Below are 6,551 nucleotides of genomic sequence, written 5' to 3'. Positions count from 1 at the left end.
TGTTTCATGCAATCGTGAGAGTGGCAGAGCATGAGCCTTGGTGAGAGTTGAGACCGTACCTTCTTTCTGCATTGCTGAAAACTTCTTCACAACCTGGAGAAGTTTTCAACCCTCCAAAGCGGCAACCTCAGACCTCTCTTTCTCCAACATATTCAGACTTTGTCCCTGACTGGGCAAGACTACTTCAGAATGCTTGTGCAGGCCTGTGTCGCTAAAGATGCCACAGGCACAGGGCTGCTGGTGTTTCAACAAATATCTACTGAGCTACAGATAGCGGATTCAATTTTAATGGGAATAGATAAGTGTTTCTGAAGCTGCAAATGAAAGTCCAGGATGGTGTTTTGCGTCCCTGGTGCAAGGGTTAAGGATGTCTCCGAAGGGCTGCAGGGCATCAGGGTGTTAGAAGTTAAACTAAGAAGTAGGACCTCAAAAGTAATAATCTCCAGAAGATGATTAGTCTGAGTAGGAATTGCAGGATAGCTAAGATGAATATATGGCTTAAAGGATGGTGCAAGGAGGGATTCAAATTTCTGGGACATTGAACATTGAACATAGAACAGTACAGTACAATAGAGGCCTTTCATCCCTTGATGTTGTGCCAACCTTTTATTCTACTATAAGATTAAACTAACCTACATCTCCTTCATTTCACTATCATCCATGTGCTTATCAAAGAGTCGCTTAAGTGTCCCTAAAGTATCTGACACTACTACCACAGTTGGCATTGCATTCCACACACGCACCACTCTCTGTATAAAGAACCAACCTCTGATATCTCCTTTAAGCCTTCGTCCAATCACCTTAAAATTTTGCCCCATTTTAATAACCACTTCCGCCTGGGAAAAAGTCTCTGAATATACACTCTATCCATGCCTCTCATCATCTTGTACAGCTCTGTCAAGTCACCTCTCACCCTGCTTCGCACCGATGAGACATTCCCTCCAGTCTAGGCAGCATCCTGTTAAATCTCCTCTACACCCTCTCTAAAGCTTTCACAGCCTTCCTATAATGAGGCAACCAGAGCTGAACACAATATTCTAAATGTGGTCTAACTAGGACTCTATAGGGCTGCTGCATAATCTCGCGGCTCTTAAATTCAATCCCCCGTTAATAAAAGCCAACACACTATACGCCTTCTTAACAACCTGATCAGCTTAGGTGGCAACTTTGAAGGATCTATGGACATGACCCCAAGATCCCTCTGTTCCTTCACATTGCCAAGAATCCTGCCTTTAACCCTGTATTCTACATTCAAATTCCAAAATGAATCACTTTACACTTTTTCAGGTTGAACTCCATCTGTTACTTATCAGCCCAGTTCTGCATCCTACCAATGTCCTGTCACAACCTACAACAGCCCTCCACACTATTCACACTCTTCCAATCTTTGTGTCATTCGCTAACTTACTAACCACCTTTCCACTTCCTCATCCAAGTCATTTGAAAAACGCAGAGCAGAAGTCCCAGATCCCTTTGGAACACCACTGGTCACTGAGCTCCAGGCTGAATGCTTTCCATCTAGTTCCACCTTCTGTCTGCTCATGGGCTACCCAATTCTGTGCCCAGAGAGCCAGATTTCCCTGTATTTCAAGCCTCCTTACTTTCTGACCTGCATGTTCTTGGCCTCCTCCATTGCCACTCCTTTACCACCCGACGCCTGGAGGAAGAACACCTCAGCTTCTGCCTCGGGACCCTCCAACTCCAGGGCATCAATGTAGATATCACCAGTTTCCTCATTTCCCCTCATCCCACCTTATCCCACTTCCAAACTTCCAGCTCAGCACCATCCTCATGACTGTCCCACCTGTCAATCTTCCTGCCTACCTATCTGCTCCACCATCTTCTCTGACCTAACACCTTCACCCCACCTCCATCCACCTATTGTACTCTCAGCTACCTTCCCCCCAGCCCCACCCCCTCCTATTTATCTCTCCACTCCCGAGGCTCCCAGCCTCATTCTTGATGAAGGGCTTTGGCCCGAAACATCACTTTTCCTGCTCCGAACTTGCAGTGCTTAGATGATGCCTAACTTGCTGTGCTTTTCCAGCACCACACTCTTTACTTTAGTCTCCAGCATCTGCAGTACTCACTTTCGCCCTGATTACATACTGTGTCAGGAAACCCTCCTGCACACAATGAACAAAAAAATGACCCACCTGAAGAACTTGAACTATAGTATTCCCAGTCTATACTTGGAAAATGAAAGACCCCCCATAACAACTATCCTGTCACTCTCGCTCCGATCAAGGATCATCTTTGCTATCCTATCATCCACATCTCTGGAACTATTTAGAGGCCTATCGAAAACTCCCAACAGGGTGACCTCAGTAGACGAGTCCTCAAACATTATTCCTGCAACCACAATACTGTCATAGAGTCATAGAGATGTACAGCATGGAAACAGACCCTTCGGTCCAACCCGTCCATGCTGACCCAATATCCAAACCCGATCCAGTCTCACCTGCTAGCACCTGGTCCATATCCCTCCAAACCCTTCCTATTCATATACCCATCCAAATGCCTTTTAAATGTTGCAATTGTACTAGCCTCCACCACTTCCTCTGGCAGCTCATTCTATACACGTACCACCCTCTGCGTGAAAACGTTGCCCCATAGGTCTCTTTTATATTTTTCTCCTCTCACCCTAAACCTATGCCCTCTAGTTCTGGACTCCCCCACTTTGTCTATTTATCCTATCCATGCCCCTCATGATTTTATAAACCTCTATAAGGTCCCCCCTCAGCCTCCAACGCTCCAGGGAAAACAGCCTGTTCAGCCTCTCCCTGTAGCTCAAATCCTCCTACCCTGGCAACATCCTTGTAAATCTTTTCTGAACCTTTTCAAGTTTCACAACATCTTTCCGATAGGAAGGAGACCAGAATTGCACGCAATATTCCAACAGTGGCCTAACCAATGTCCTGTACATCAACAACATGACCTCCCAACTCCTGTACTCAATACTCCTTGACTAACAATGCCACACCACAGCTCCCCACCCCCCACCCTTAACATTTTCTCTGTTCTTACTGTACCATCTAAATCCTAGAACATACAATGACTTTTCCTGTCCCTGCTCTATCCATGCCTCTGAAATGGCTACATTATTGAAATCCCATGTACCAACCCATGCAGCAAGTTCACCCATCTTATTCTGATGCTCCTGGCACTTCAAAGCAACTTCGTCTGTGCCAGTGCCTTCTTGTGATCTTGAAACCTTAGCTCGCCCTCCCTACTCTCAACTTCCTGGACATTGGAAACTACAATTTTGGTTCCCCTTCCCCTGCTGAATTAGTTTAAACCCACGTGAAGAGCATTAGCAAATTTCCTCCCAGGAAATTGGTATCACTCTGGTTCAGGTGACGACCGACTCAACACGGACATCTACTACAAACCGACCGACTCCCACAACTACCTGGACTACACCTCCTCCCACCCCGCCCCCTGTAAAAACGCCATCCCATTCTCCCAATTCCTTCGTCTCCGCCGCATCTGCTCCCAGGAGGACCAGTTCAAAATACGCACAACACAGACGGCCTCCTTCTTCAAGGACCGCAATTTCCCCCCCGACGTGGTCGACGGTGCCCTCCACCGCATCTCCTCCACTTCCCGCTCCTCCGCCCTTGAGCCCCGCCCCTCCAACCGCCACCAGGACAGAACCCCACTGGTCCTCACCTACCACCCCACCAATCTCCATGTACAGCGCATCATCCGCCGTCACTTCCGCCACCTCCAAACGGACCCCACCACCAAGGATATATTTCCCTCCCCTCCTCTATCAGCTTTCCATAGAGACCACTCGCTCCGCGACTCCCTTGTCAGATCCATACCCCCCACCAACCCAACCTCCACTCCCGGCACCTTCCCTTGCAACCGCAGGAGGTGCAACACTTGCGCCCGCACCTCCCCCCTCACTTCTCTCCAAGGCCCCAAAGGAAACTTCCATATCCGCCACAGATTCACCTGCACCTCCACCCACATTATCTACTGCATCCGCTGCAGCCGGTGTGGCCTCCTCTATATTGGGGAGACAGGCCGCCTACTTGCGGAGCGATTCAGAGAGCACCTCTGGGCCACCCGGACGAACCAACCCAATCACCCTGTAGCACAGCATTTCAACTCCCCCTCCCACTCCACCGAGGATATGCAGGTCATTGGACTCATCCACCGCCAAACCACAACAACCCGACGGTCGGAGGAGGAGCGTCTTATCTTCCGACTGGGAACCCTCCAACCACAGGGGATGAACTTGGACTTCACCAGTTTCTTCATCCCCCCTCCCCCCACCTTGTCTCAGCCGAATCCCTCCAGCCCGGCACCGCCTTCCTGACCTGCAGTCTTCTTCTTGACCTCTCCGCCTCCACCCTACTCCGACCTATCACCCTCACCTTGACCTCTTTCCACCTATCACATTTCCAACGCCCCTCCTCCAAGTCCCTCCTCCCTACCTTTTATCTTCTCCTGCTGAACACTCTCTGCTCATTCCTGAAGAAGGGCATGTGCCCCAAACGTCGAATCTTCTGTTCCCTAGATGCTGCCTGACCTGCTGTGCTGTTCCAGCAATAAAGTTTCAGCTTTGATCTCCAGCGTCTGCAGACCTCACTTTCTCCTTCAGGTGACGACCATCCTGTTTGTAGAGGATATCCCACCTACCCCAGTAAGACCCCCGATTTCCAGGAATTCACCACCTCTGTCCTGCACATCCCTGTAGCTACGTGTTCAACTCCTCTCTTTCCCTATTCCCCACCTTGCTAGAATGCAGCACAGGCAACAAACCAGCAATCACAACTCTATTTGTTCTAGCTCTAAGCTTCCACCTTAGCTCCCTGAATTTCTGCCTTAAATCCACATCTTTCTTCCTACCTATGTTGTTGCTGCCTATGTGGACCATGACTTGGGGTTGCTCCCCCTCCCCCTTAAGGATCCTGAGAACACGATCATAGACATTGTGATCCCTGTCACCTGGCAGGCAATAGACCAATCTCTCTGGATCAGTGGTGCTGGAAGAGCACAGCAATTCAGGCAGCATCCGAGGACAGGCAAAATCGACGTTTCGGGCAAAAGCCCTTCATCAGGAATAAAGGCAGAGAGCCTGAAGCATGGAGAGATAAGCTAGAGGAGGGTGGGGGTGGGAGAGAGTGGCATAGAGTACAATAGGTCAGTGGGGAAGGAGATGAAGGTGATAGGTCAGGGAGGAGAGGGTGGAGTGGATAGGTGGAAAAGGAGCTGGGCAGGTCGGACAAGTCCGGACAGGTCAGGGGATCGAGTTTCTGGAGGTTAGAAGCTAGGATGAGGTGGGGGAAGGGGAAATGAGGAAACTGTTAAAATCCACATTGATGCCCTGGGGTTGAAGTGTTCCGAGGCGGAAGATGAGGCGTTCTTCCTCCAGGCGTCTGGTGGTGAGGGAGCGGCGGTGGAGGAGGCCCAGCACCTCCATATCCTCGGCAGAGTGGGAGGGGGAGTTGAAATGTTGAGCCACTGGGCGATGTGGTTGATTGGTGCGGGTGTCTCGGAGATGTTCCCTTAAGCGCTCTGCTAGGAGGCGTCCAGTCTCCCCAATGTAGAGGAGACCGCATCGGGAGCAACGGATACAATAGATGATATTAGTGGATGTGCAGGTAAAACTTTGATGGATGTGGAAAGCTCCTTTGGGGCCTTGGATGGAGGTGAGGGAGGAGGTGTGGGCGCAGGTTTTACAGTTCCTGCGGTGGCAGGGGAAAGTGCCAGGATGGGAGGGTGGGTCGTAGGGGGGCGTGGACCTGACCAGGTAGTCACGGAGGGAACGGTCTTTGCGGAAGGCGGAGAGGGGTGGGGAGGGAAATATATCCCTGGTGGTGGGGTCTGTTTGGAGGTGGCGGAAATGTCGGCGGATGATTTGGTTTATGCGAAGGTTGGTAGGGTGGAAGGTGAGCACCAGGGGCGTTCTGTCCTTGTTGCGGTTGGAGGGGTTGGGTCTGAGGGCGGAGGTGCGGGATGTGGATGAGATGCGTTGGAGGGCATCTTTAACCACGTGGGAAGGGAAATTGCGGTCTCTAAAGAAGGAGGCCATCTGGTGTGTTCTATGGTGGAACCGCTCCTCCTGGGAGCAGATACGGCGGAGGCGGAGGAATTGGGAATACGGGATGGCATTTTTGCAAGAGGTAGGGTGGGAAGAGGTGTAATCCAGGTAGCTGTGGGAGTCAGTGGGTTTGTAGAAGATGTCAGTGTCAAGTCGGTCGTCACTGATGGAGATGGAGAGGTCCAGGAAGGGGAGGGAGGTGTCAGAGATGGTCCAGGTAAATTTAAGGTCAGGGTGGAATGTGTTGGTGAAGTTGATGAATTGCTCAACCTCCTCGCGGGAGCACGAGGTGGCGCCAATGCAGTCATCAATGTAGCGGAGGAAGAGGTGGGGAGTGGTGCCGGTGTAATTACGGAAGATCAACTGCTCTACGTAGCCAACAAAGAGACAGGCATAGCTGGGGCCCATACGTGTGCCCATGGCTACCCCTTTGGTCTGGAGGAAGTGGGAGGATTCAAAGGAGAAATTGTTAAGGGTGAGGACCAGTTCTGCCAAA

The sequence above is a fragment of the Chiloscyllium plagiosum genome, unplaced genomic scaffold (assembly GCF_037043375.1).
Source record: "Chiloscyllium plagiosum isolate Xiang-an unplaced genomic scaffold, Cpla_swu_hap1 HiC_scaffold_7, whole genome shotgun sequence".
Classification (NCBI taxonomy): Eukaryota; Metazoa; Chordata; class Chondrichthyes; order Orectolobiformes; family Hemiscylliidae; genus Chiloscyllium; species Chiloscyllium plagiosum.
This window is presented reverse-complemented; position numbering follows the sequence as displayed.